Source organism: Boleophthalmus pectinirostris, unplaced genomic scaffold (assembly GCF_026225935.1).
Source record: "Boleophthalmus pectinirostris isolate CB_2022bp ecotype Guang Dong unplaced genomic scaffold, ASM2622593v1 HiC_scaffold_1, whole genome shotgun sequence".
Taxonomy (NCBI): Eukaryota; Metazoa; Chordata; class Actinopteri; order Gobiiformes; family Gobiidae; genus Boleophthalmus; species Boleophthalmus pectinirostris.
Window position 1 is genome coordinate 6,371,511 of NW_026570970.1, and position 12,779 is coordinate 6,384,289.

The 12,779-nt window shown below is 39.9% G+C and overlaps 1 protein-coding gene across 1 annotated transcript in view; it reads left to right on the plus strand.

Annotated features, from left to right (window-relative positions):
- The first annotated feature begins 9,106 nt into the window (after positions 1 to 9,106).
- gypc (glycophorin C (Gerbich blood group)) overlaps positions 9,107 to 12,779 on the plus strand; it is a 54,103-nt gene continuing 50,430 nt past the window's right edge. Inside the window, exon 1 of the mRNA XM_055150944.1 lies at positions 9,107 to 9,228. The gene's annotated coding sequence lies outside the window, so the exon portion shown is untranslated. The remainder of the gene's footprint in view (positions 9,229 to 12,779) is intronic.

Below are 12,779 nucleotides of genomic sequence, written 5' to 3' on the forward strand. Positions count from 1 at the left end.
TTTGTTGTTTGCTTGTTTTTTTTGTTGCTTATTGAGAGGAAGGAAATTTGTTTATGCGACACATTTGATATTTTCGCTGTTTTGATGATTAAAATGTTTGTGTTTCATGTGAACTTTGCACCAAAAGTGGTTTAACAAAATATTTTTTAATGTCACAGCCTTGATTTAGCCTTAAATTTTTTATTGAACCGTATCAAATCGATTTGAAATATATCGTATTGAATCGAAAGTGCACTGTATTGAGGTATGTATCATATCTGTAACTTCTTAATGATACCCAGCCCTAATGTTGTTGGCTCCTTAGGCGAAACACTTCACCCATGGTGCTTAGTCTGAAAGTGGTGTGCGTGGTGTGTGTGTGTGTGTGTGTGTGCGTGTGTTTGGGTGTGTGTGTGTGTGTGTGTGTGTGTGTGTGTGGTGGTCGGAGCGTCTGGAAAAGCTCTATATGAGACTAATGCATTATGACTAATCCATTAATACATGCTAATGAGGAACGTGCCACAACATGCCACAACATACTGATGTAAGCTTTTAATAGTAAGGAACGCAGTGTGACACCAGAACTGCCTTGATAAGTCTAGCCATGATTTATGGACCTAAAAACTGCACAGGGCTTCTACCTGTGACGCAACAATCCAGGGACATTTGTATATTTTGTGTGTATTTTGTGAAAATTGCTGTGTATGAGCATGGGTGATGTACTTGTGGGTTTTTGATGAGAAAACAATATTGGGAACATGGTAGAAAGCTACAAAAAAGTTGATTTTGCACAATACACTTCCTTATACAATTTCCTTCCATGGATTTGAGCAAATATGTCTTCCCCAGTACAGATACAGTGTGTTGGATAAGCAACTCTTGAAATTGTGCTGGTCCGATGTGGCCATGGTTAGGACTCGGAGGGGAGACCACTGGGAAAATCTGGTGCCACAGTGGGGAGCCAGTTGGAAAATAGTTGTGTCCTTAGGCAAGGCACTTCGCCCACATTGCCTCGTATGAAAGCGGTGTGTGCGTGAGTGATGGTGATAGTTGAAGGAGCCGATGGTGTAGATTGGCAGCCTCGCTTCTGTCAGGACAGCTGTGGCTACAGAATGAATAATGATCTGTAAAGGCCAATTTAAGGTCCAGTATCAAATTGTCTGCATGAAAACACAGACAATAAGGGCTGTGATTGGTCCTCTCTACAGCCGCTCTACATACATTTCCTTTTCTTTCAGTAGACATTAAATAATAATGTGTTTAATGCAGCTTTGAGCATATTTGTTTACACTTTACAGAAACGAAACTTAAAACCGAATGGCTCATTTGCATAAACTCAGCACTAAAAAAAAAAGCTCGCTCCTTGTGCGCTGATGCGGTTTAGCTTCTGTCGGACTTAAAAAGGACACGACTCAGTGTAATATGAGTGTATATTCCACACACACACACACACACACACTCCTTTCTTTCTGTGACAGAGGGATGTTGTGCTGATGGTGAGTCTGTGCTGTGCTTCTATTGCGTTGGAGATGGTTCATGTTAAACTTTTCAGAGATTATACATCTGCAGGTCGTACGCATAGACCCTATATATATATATATGAAAGGACATATATCCTAACCCTGTAGCGTTTTGGCGGTGAATTACTTCGCAGCACATAGACCTCGACGCAGATCCATAAATCAAAAACAACAGCAACAAAGTGACGGCGGAAGTGTACGTTGAGTCGACGCAGAACTATACTTCGCCCTTTAAGCGTCTTTGAGTGTCTAGAAAAGTGCTATATAAAACTGATACATCATTATTATTATTATTAAATCAAAATACTTCTGTACTGTCTGCATCTGATCATGAAGTGTTTTATTGTCCAATAATTAGGAAGTGCACTGGTAGCATGCTAGTTGATAGTAACTTTACCGTCATTGTAAACTCTGTTCTGGTCTCTGAACGTTATGAAACACACTTCTAAACCTCATCGTGGTGAATAACAAGAATGTCCGGCATGAATAAGGTGAACACTGTAAACCACTGAACTAGTTTTGTTTTTCAGTTTACCGTCTGAAAAGTTAATAATTTTAAAATGTGAAATTCCACTGCTAAGGTGCCCAAAAGTAAGTTTGATAAAAGCATAAAATCAGGACTTTAAGGTTAATAAGAATCACAAAAGCCTGGCCTAGAGAAATTCTTGCTCTTATCACCGCTGTGTGCCTCTAGTTAAAAGTCTGTGACCTTTTCTCCAACTCCATCAGTGCAGAGTGGACAGCAGTCACAGAGAGACTTCTACCTCTGACAGACTGCCCACAAAGGCCAAGTGCACCAATAGAAGACCATCAAATAAATCAAACAAACAAACAGGAGACTCGCTCTTTGAAAATGCTATGTTTGTGTTTTTGCGTATTCTTGTTTTAAAGGTAAACTCTTCTGGTGGGGGGTCCATTACCTCTTCTTCTACATGGATTTGTTCTTGCTTTGTCCAGACTTTTTTTTTTTTCTGGGGACCCATATTATAAAAGTCACAAACCTTCGCGACCCAATCAGTGGACATTTTTCGTAAATCACAAAATAAAGGCGGATTTGAACATTAACTCTTTCCCCCCTGGACGCCCACTAGGAACAACCCATACATATGTTACTAGTTCTACCCATAGAGCATAACTTGCATAAAAGAAAACAGACTTCCACGAGTGATTATAAATGATTTTTACACTCATGAACTTAATTGTAACACAGACATATTTGTATCTCTGGAAACCTCAGACTCTGAACTATTCATTTATGGATGTTTAAATGTGATTCAACTCATTTATAGGTTTATAACAGCTCACTGAAAATGAGAGTTTACCTGGTCAGGTGCAAGCTCGAAAACAAAAAAACTACATTCAGCATCTGATATCTGCATGTTCTGAGTACTATATTCATAAAAAAATTAAAAATATACTTTGTCAAAGTATTTAAACAGATTTCATATTTTATGCACCTGTTTTTACCTGTTGTGCACCCAATAATTTTTTTTCCATTTAACTTATTCAACTCATTTAGCTTATTCAACTCATTATAGGTCAGTGTGTGTCCAGTATTTGTCATCTTGGCTATTTTCTCGTGTGCAGAGCTCCACATAAGCGTTTTTTCTGTAGTTCTGTTATACATCGCATCTTGGAAAAAAACACTGAAATATTTTAAAGGACTGGCCTGGGCAACATCCAGATTTCAGGGCAATTTTGGTTCATAATCGAGTATAAAAGCTCAGATAGTTTGTTGGGACATCGCAGGACTCCACACAGACGCATCAGCGGCATTCTCACCTTCTCCCCGAAAGTCCGTCGCTATCGCTGTTTTCCACTTTATAATCAACTTCAACATCATCACTTTGAAATCTATAAAAGTCACTTTCTCTAAACTTATTCATAAAACACGTCCGCTCCTCATTATTTCTAAAACTGTGCGCCGCAGCGACGCGATCTTTCCATTGCACGTGTTTCGTGTTGTGTTTTTTCCGGAAGCTACCATCGTCACTATTTCAATTAACTTCGGAAAAAATCGGCGAAAACATATCCTTGAATCCTATTGGTCAGTCTAGTGTGGGTTGTAGTGGCCCCGACCTATCACAGTCTCTGTTTAAATGTGAAAAACCGAGCCATTTCTAAAGGTCGTCAAATCTCGTCTTTAGTGATACGGCGGAGGAGTCAAAAGTCGTCATTAAGGGTTCAGGGGGGTCGTCAAATGTCGTCTTCATGGGGGAAAGAGTTAATGAGGATATTTTATTGTTGACTGAGTGATCGTGTCTCTCTGAACGAAAACAGTCATTGAAGCAGCAAAAAAAAGATCCATAAGTCGCCTACTTGGACATTAAATTTAGCCTGTTTCTTTTTTTTTTTTTTTTACATTCAATTGAACCAGCAATACTGGAACAAAATAGTCAATAAAATAATTACAAAAAGATTAGAAATTATACAAAAAATGTCTTAACATTTCAACCTACATGCAGATTGTGACTAGCCTGATTCATCAGCCAGTTTTACTTTGTACAAACCGTCTGACCTCACAGTGTTAGAATTCGTTCGCTCGACGGTAGGCGGGTACTTTTTATCATTTAACCAATCGCTGCTATTTGGTCATGACGTATGTAATGTGTCACTAATGGAGCTAACTGGTATATTAAGCTTTTCCCAAATCCAGTAGGAAGAAGGACAATAACGTCTTTCCCCTTGATAAAATTCACTGAACATTCTCTTTGTTCCAGCTTTAAATCCTTGATCTCGGGAATCGTTGACAACACTGAATCTATGTCTCTTTGCTGATTGTCTGGTGCCCGAACTTGCACTTCCGGGGTTTTTGCAAACTGTCCAGTGTATTCTAATTCCTGACGCTGGAAGTCTATTTGCTGGAGAGGCGAATGGAGGCACTAGGTGGGGCCAGCCTAGCTACCAGGCGACCCCAAAAAAAAAAATCTTTTGCTACCCAGTCTTTGGGAAACAATGTTCTAGAGTATTGCATTAAAAGTTTCTTAATCTTAATGAAGACACACAAAAAAGTTACAGTAGAAAGGCGACCCTGCCTGTGAATATTTAAGCAAAAAAAATAAAAATAAAAACACCTGTTATTGAGTAAACACAACATAGACAAGTTTAAAGGTGCATTACGCAACTTTTGTGTGTCTCTTGTTTCCATGGAGATGTTATTGCTTTGCCTGGAATGTTCCACAGTATGACAATAAACAAATCGATCATACATTTATCCAACTACAGGTGGTTTTATTGCTTCAAATATACCTAGAAAACAGGGATTCTGACTGTGAGCGGGGTCGCCTCTCCGCAGATCTGACCTCTAACTTGGTCTGGTTTGGTCTCCGTGAAGATAGAAGAGCTTAATGCCGTACTGTGAAACATTTCAGACAAAGCAATAACAGCATTTGATGGACGCTACACTAGAAAAAGTACATAATACACCTTTAACTTAGCATTTTTCATTTGGAGAGAACACACACAAGAGCGCTGAACTTTAACTATATAGCTATATCAGTGCGGAAAAAAAAAGAAAAAGTAGCCCCCGAGCAAACATCCATATCGACCGAACAGACGCTCCGCTCGGCTCCGCGAAAGGCCAGATCCAGCACCGCCTCGTAATTATCACAATTCAATGAGGCTTGAATTATAAGAGCTAAGTAAAAATGTATCTGTCTTTAGCAGGACAGGAGAACCCCAAGGCAGGATTAAGAGAGCGCGAGCGTGAGGAGCTGGCCTTTAAAACGTCTTATGTGCAAAGTTAGAAGTATGGTACTCGAAAAACATGAATTTGGACCATAGATTTTATATATATAGCCGCCACGGTCCAAGCAAGAACTGAACATGAGGGCGCTTTAGGCTCCTTCGACTGTTTCCCGTTTACTTTACATTGAAAAAATTGTCACCCCTCTCTGTAACTAGACTGACACTAGGCTGTTCATTTTGGTCTTAAAATGTTCATATTAACTCGCTCTTTACATCAGTGTTTCCCAAACCTGTCCCAAACCTATTTTAAAAGTCACAAATGCTCACGACCCAAGACATTATTCATAAATCACAAAATAAAGGTGGATTTGACCAATATTGAACATGAATGAGGATATTTTATTTCTGACTGAGTGATTGTGTCTCTATGAACAATTAGTTTTACTCAAGTTTTAAACAGTATCAACAAGTTTCCTATTTGGACATTAATAATAGCCCTGTATATTGCAGATCTACATGCAGAACGTGACAAGTCGACCCCCAAAAAAATCTCTTCTGACCCAGTCTTTGGGAAACGCTCCTCTACATGATCCTTGTGTTTTTATTTCACTATTTTGTAAGTATGTTTTTTATTTATACAGTGCTTTTCACAGACATATGTCACAGAGACGCTTTACAGATCATTATTCATTCACTTCACACTCAGTGGTGGTCAGATACTATTGTAGCTACAGCTGCCCTGGGACAAACTGATGGAAGCGAGGCTGCCAATCTGCACCATCAGTCCCTCCGACCACCACCAACACTCATGCACACTCCACTTTGATACTATAGCTTGATTCATCAGCCGGTTTCACTTCGTGGAAACCGTCTGACCTCGCAGCATTAGGATTCGTTCGCTCGACAGTAGGTGGGTACTTTTTTTTATTTAACCAATCGCTGCTATTTGATTGTGACGTATGTAATGCTCCGGAACGCTCAGTGGTGTTCAAGTAATTGCCGGCACAACAGCAAACAAAGCAGAGAGTGAACACGTCTGTCAACGATCATTGTCGTTTCTGCGAGGTGAACTTGCGAATTAAAGGTGCAATAAAAAATGTGAAGTTTGTATCGTGTACATCCATCTTGATGCTTTGTTTACTGTTGTGCTGCACCCATAAAAGGGACACAGACGGTGCTTGAGTTTGACGTCATGGCTTCACAGCTCTTCACTGATTGGCCGGTGCACAGTCTAAAACTTCTGGGGTTCTTGCAAACCGTCTAGTGTATTCTGATTCCTGACCTAGTCGCTGGAGAGAAATGAAATTGAGCAGAGGCACTAGGTGGCACCAGCCTGGTTATTCATACTAGGCAATGTATCACCTGATTTTCGTAGTGGTCTCCCATCCAAGTACTGACCAGGCCCGGTCCTGCTGTGCTTCTGAGATCTGACGGGATCGAAACTTTGATAAACCGGTCTAGCCACAAATCAAAGTCCGTAATTAAAGTCCTCTCCTCCAAAATCGCCCCTATAACTGCTAGCTTCGTGAGCTTCATTTAACTGGAGCTGAACACTATCACTTTGTACACTTCTTTACACAGTCTAAGATTATAAAAGGATTTACCAGTTTTCAAAAATAAAATATCACATAGAATTAAGAAAAACATAGGGGAAGTTGAAAACAGTATAGGGACTTAGTGGAGTTTGAATATTCTCCCTATGTCACTATGTCAAGGTTGATTTCTTCATTCAACCTCAAGCAATATTACACTTTTTACACTATTTTCTGACCTGTTATAATGTTATTTCCTTGTCACAAACAGACCTGGAGTTGTGATTTGTTTCATTCACACATGTGTAACTCAGAAACCCTGCAGATTTAGGCTGAGTTCTTCTCTCAGAAAACACTTCAACTTTTGATGCCATGCGGTGATACAAGAAGTCTCCACTGTGTTTTTAACCCTTATATTGTGTTAGAAAACTACACGCGTCTTTAGTGTTACCGGGCCAAATTTGACCCGTGATTTAACTCAGCCTGAAAATACTTAAAAACACTAGATATCATCCAATATTGTTTTTCCCCTCATAACTAACTTAGTATGTGTTCATGTCCATGGAAACATTTTTATTTATTTATTTATTTTTGGCTGCACAGACCTTTTATCTTAAAATATACCACTCGTTTTTGATTACAAAAACTGCTTAAATTCACTAATTATATTTCCTATAGTGATAAAATTTGTAATTATATTATATAATTATACTATAATCATAATAATTTTATATATAATACATATAATATAAATCTAATTTATATAAGTATAATTATATTGGGTGTCAAGAGGCTTGGTGACCATGAACTGTCACTTTTTCTTGACTTGAAGACGTCTCTTTCAGTCTTTGTGACATCTGGGTTCTCCTCACCACATGTGTGTGCTCTTGTTCAGGGTCATACTGAACCTCATCCTCATCCACAGACGTATATATGAATGGACATAACTAACGCTGTAGCCACCGCGTTCCAAATAGAAAGTTCTCCAGGAGGCTCTTCCGGCTCCTTCTGACTCTGGCTCCAATTGACTTATGTTAGGATCTTGTCGTCCTTCTCTCTGTACCTGCTGCTGTGAACCTCCTCATTTTGGTCTTAAAATATACGTATTAACCTGCGACACATGATCCTGATTTTTTTTTATTTTTTTTTGGCTGTTTTGTCCGTCCAAAAAATCCTATTCATAACATATAACTTGGCTCTAGATTCGCTCCTGTAACCGTGAGCTTCATTTGAGCGGCGCCAAACGCTGTGGGTGACGTCAACACTCACTTAGTCCACTTCTTTTATTCAGTCTGTGCCCTCATCCTCATCTTCAGATACATCTTCCTCAGCTTCACTTTCCTCTCTGTCTTCAGAATCACTGTCATGACCAAAAATCTGATCCAGCGCCTCATAAACAGTGAACCTGCTCATGTTGACTGATGCTGCAACAGATACAGCTGATAATATCTCACTAAAACCCTGTTTATATGACAATGTTTATTTTAGATTAAAAATGTATCAATGTGCTGCAAGAAAGAGAAGAGTTCACGTGGGTGAAGACGACCTTTTTGTGTGTGTGTGTGTGCGTGCGTGGTGTGTGCGTGCATGCGTGTGTGTTGTGGGACACACTGAGCCATATTTGATCCACAGAGCAGCCTACAGCTTGTAAGCGATGCATAAAACAGCCACTATTCTCTGCCGGGTCATTTTTGACCCGTAACACCACAGATGTCACTTTTTTTTTTCAGACCTTTACAATTTACTAAAATGGTGAAAATTGATTTTGTTGCGTTAAAATAGTTGTGTCTGAGGATTAGATGAAGCCTCATTCTGGTACAAAAAAGCAAATGGCAGTTTTTACATACCTAAACTTGAAAACGGGTCAATTTTGACCCTAACACAATATAAGGGTTAAAGAGATTTCTCCAAATGATTACAGTGAAGGTGCATTTATTACTCCTAAATATGCAGAGTTTGTGAGTTAAACATGTGTGAATGAAACAAAACACAACTCCAGGTCTGTTTCTGACGAGGAAACGGCATTATAACAGCTCAGAAAATAGCCTAATATGAGCCCTTTAAAAAAAAAAAAAAAAAATCTATGCCTTTGCTTTGCTTAATTCAATTTCCTCCTCTCTCCCTGCAGTCCTCATTCTTGTCATTGCAGAGGGCCCATCCACTTCCTGTTTCCTGTGGGCCTATCGCAGTCCCGGACAGCTGCGGATCACTGATAGATGCGACTCTCGGCTCTTGTGGTGCGCTCCGAGTCCCCAACCCCCTCCTCCTCCTCCTCCTCCTCCTCCTACCCCAGAACAGCTGAGGGCTATTTCCACCGCGGGCGAGGAGAGGGAGGGGTCCGACCGTCTCCGCGACAACACAGGGGCCTATAGCCAACTGCCAAAAAAAAAAAAAAAACAACCCCTACACCACGTTCGTCGTAACTGCTCTCACATGATGACTGCGCTGAGACGCGTCCGGAGATCCAGCAGTATTTTCACGTGAGAGTTTACGGAGACACGGCGAGAAGGGTGAGTGCAGCTTGCAGTTTCTGATACTTTTTTGGACGTCGCATGCAGAATGTTGTAATTAGGGACGCGCTTGTCACTTTAAAAACTGCGAGACAAGTCTTTTTATAAACCGGAGAGGCAGTGAGGCATTGTGGGAGGAAAATGTTCTCCCCCCCCGGGCGGAGAGGATGTGTACGCGGAGAGAAACGGCGTGTTCAGCACAAGTACGGAGAGGCCGGGACAGTGGAGAGTGGGGTTGTCACGGCAACTTAGAGCGAGGAGTGGAAGTTTGAGCGAGTGTTGGTCGAGTTTTACGGACGAAAAACAGAAACGATGAGTTATTTTAAATGTGTAGCGTGTAAGTTTCCCGGTGGAGGGTCTGTCAAATGTTTTTTTCCCCATGGTGATCTTATTTCTTTGTCCGGAATGTTTCACAGTATGGCATTAAACCTTTCTATCTTCAAGTTACAGGTCAGATCTGTGGAGAGGCAGCCCCAGTCACAGTCACAGTGTTGTTTTTCTAGGTATTTTCGAGCTATAAAACCACATGTAATTGAATAAAAGTAAGGTAGATCTGTTTAATGTCACACTGTGGAACATTCCAGACAGAGCACGTGAGCGACCCCCACCCAAAAAGTTACGCAGTGCAGCATTAAATAACTTTAAAGAAGTAATGTGCTTCATAACTTGGTTGCAGAGCCCAAATAAGTTGATTCTAGTCTGATAAACTATCATAGAGCGACGTAACGAGGGGGGATTATGCAAAATCGAAAACATTTCCTCATCAAAAAACAGAAGAGGTTTCATATGTCAACCATGCATGTTTGAGTAATCTAGCGATCTCTCACGGGCCCTATTCAAACCCTCTCTTCAATTGTTCATATGTATTCAAAAGCACGATACAAAACAATACACTACAACTTCACAAATGTGCAGTCGTTTTGTGAAGCACTCTGAATGGGAGGGGACTTAGCACAGAAAGCAAAGGAAGGGGGGAGTGAGAGTGTCAAAAACAAAGGTGAAACTTATTATACAAACAAATCACAAATTAACATCGAAATATGTTATGTGCTAATGGAAATTTGAACATAATGATCCATGAGTGTCATAGATTTTAACTAGTGTATTTTGCGGGCTGTAAGTGGCACTTTTTTTCATGGTTTGGGTGTTTCCTGTGATTTAAACTCCGGTGCAACTTATATATTAAAATGTTTCAGTGAAGCGTGGAGAGGCTCTAGTCTTGTGTGTGAGTATCTGCTGCTCCTGTTCCTCCTGTACCACTGTCACTTGGCTCTACTGCGCGTGTCTCCTGCAGAAAGAGCCTCTGTCCTGTCTGTGTCATGTCAGTCGGTCACAACATTACTTCTGCACCACTGAACAATTTAACGTTTAAACAAACTTCTAAAGACGACTGAGAAAACTGAACACAAATGCCCCCAAAACCAAAATCAGATTTTGCAGATTACAAACTACAAGTCGTGAAATCTGCATCTGAAAATGATAATCGAGCAGCAGAAAGAAAGTTTGGAGTGAGAGAGAAACTTGTGACACCGGGAGGATGCACCATGAAACTTTCCTGAAGTCACTGGATGGATGGACAAAGCCTGGACTTCAGTGACACCGAAACCATCCTGTCAGGATTCAGAAAAGCCCAGATAATTCTAACTGGAACTGATGCTGAGTCTGACGACAGCGACGCAGAAGAGGAAGCGGCGCTCTGTTTACCTCCGGAGGTCGAGGCCGAGTTGCTCAGAAGTGACACCGAGGATGAAGAATTGAATGGATTTAGTGATTTGGAGTGAGATGGAGAGTTTGTTAAACTTGTTCTGTTCTGTTGTTTATGTTATAGTTTATCTGAAGAACTGTTCATATGTGACGTTAACAGTCTGTTGTTCTCTGTTCTATTGTTATTACTAGAACTTGACTTTCAACATGAAGTGCCTGGTCTCTGATTTTATAAAATACATTTCCCCCAAAAGTGCAACTTATACTCCGGAGCAACTTATAGTCCAAAAAATATGGTATATAGCAGACACAAGCACAACAGGTCTTCTTTAACCAAAAAAATTGTGTTTATTCATGCGTCTTATTTATTTTTACTGTAGTTTGTCTACACGAAGCTGCAAGATACAAGTTTGAAAGGCTGGGATAAGATCTCGTGCCACAAGATCTCACAAGACAAAATTGCCACAAGATTGTGCACACATGCTGAAAATGATCTTGTCAGATTTTTCCCCATGTTTTTATGTTTGGATTGGATAAAAGTGCTGGCGAGATACATTTTTTGAGAAACTGTAGTCACAAAAAGCAGTGCTAGAGCAAGAATATTAAGTAAAGTATAAGTATAATAAAAAACATTGCGAATACAATTGAAAACTGGATTGTACAATTGTTGTCTTGTTCTCGTAGATCCAGTCTCATGTGTCGTCTCGTCGTGTGGAAACCGTGTCTCGTCCCGCCCCTACAAGTTGGTGTATGTCTATAAATATCCATGTTCACTTTGTAATCCAATGAGCTTCACTTAACTGGAAATGACAAGATCGTCCAATTACTTGAGATGTAGCCGCGTGAACACTGCGTCTGATTATCATGCTATTAGCAATTCAATCAACTCTTTGATTAACTTATGTAGAGACACAATATATGCTACAGACGCTGTATTCATTACATCACACACTGAGTCAAATCATTAGACAAAAACATGGCAGCAGCAGCACCAGTTTGGTTTGAAACATGTTTTCATTTAAGCTGAAGTTAACTTGATTATTACTCAGTGTATAGATAGAGGTTTGCCTTCGTGTTAAAGGTGCTGTACCTGATTTTTACTCTATAGACTATGAGAAACAGAACTAGTTCATTTTAAATGGTTTGCAGAAGGGATGTAACAATAACCGAAATATCATAATATCGTATCGTCAAACGTCTCACAATAAAATCGTGGGTTATCACAATATATCGGATTACAAGTTCCTTCGCTTAAATGCATGGTTTTATAGTAGCAACAGCTTCTGAACATCGGAAACTACATATCCCATGATTCATTTCAGAGCAGACAACATGAAGAAATATGTTTTTGACTTGAATTCTTGGGATTATGACGGAAATAATTCACAGTAAAATCTTGTCAAGGTATTTTAAAAGCAAAAAAGTGTCCTATCTACAATTATATGAGCCTCTCCAAAATATCGCAATAAATATCGTAAGGTGAGATGCATATCGTGATAATATCGTACCGAGAGAAATGCTAGAACAACAATTAGCATGCAAACAGCGCACTTTAGTACGACTACTTGAAACATCTATGAGTTCTGAACAACGTTAAAAAGGCGTTCTCTCACCATGAGGGTCAAAGTTGTATTTAGATTGATTCATGCATGTTTGAGTAAGAATGTATTGTCCTGCGTTTAAAGGTGCACTGTGTAACATTTCTAGAGGAGGGTCCACCAGCTGTTTACTTTGTCTAGAAAGTTTTAATGTGTGTATACTGTGGAACAATCTATCATAAAGGAGAAAAGCAGGTTACAGCAGGATACATTACAAGTCAAATCTGTAGTGCGTCGCCCCTATTCACA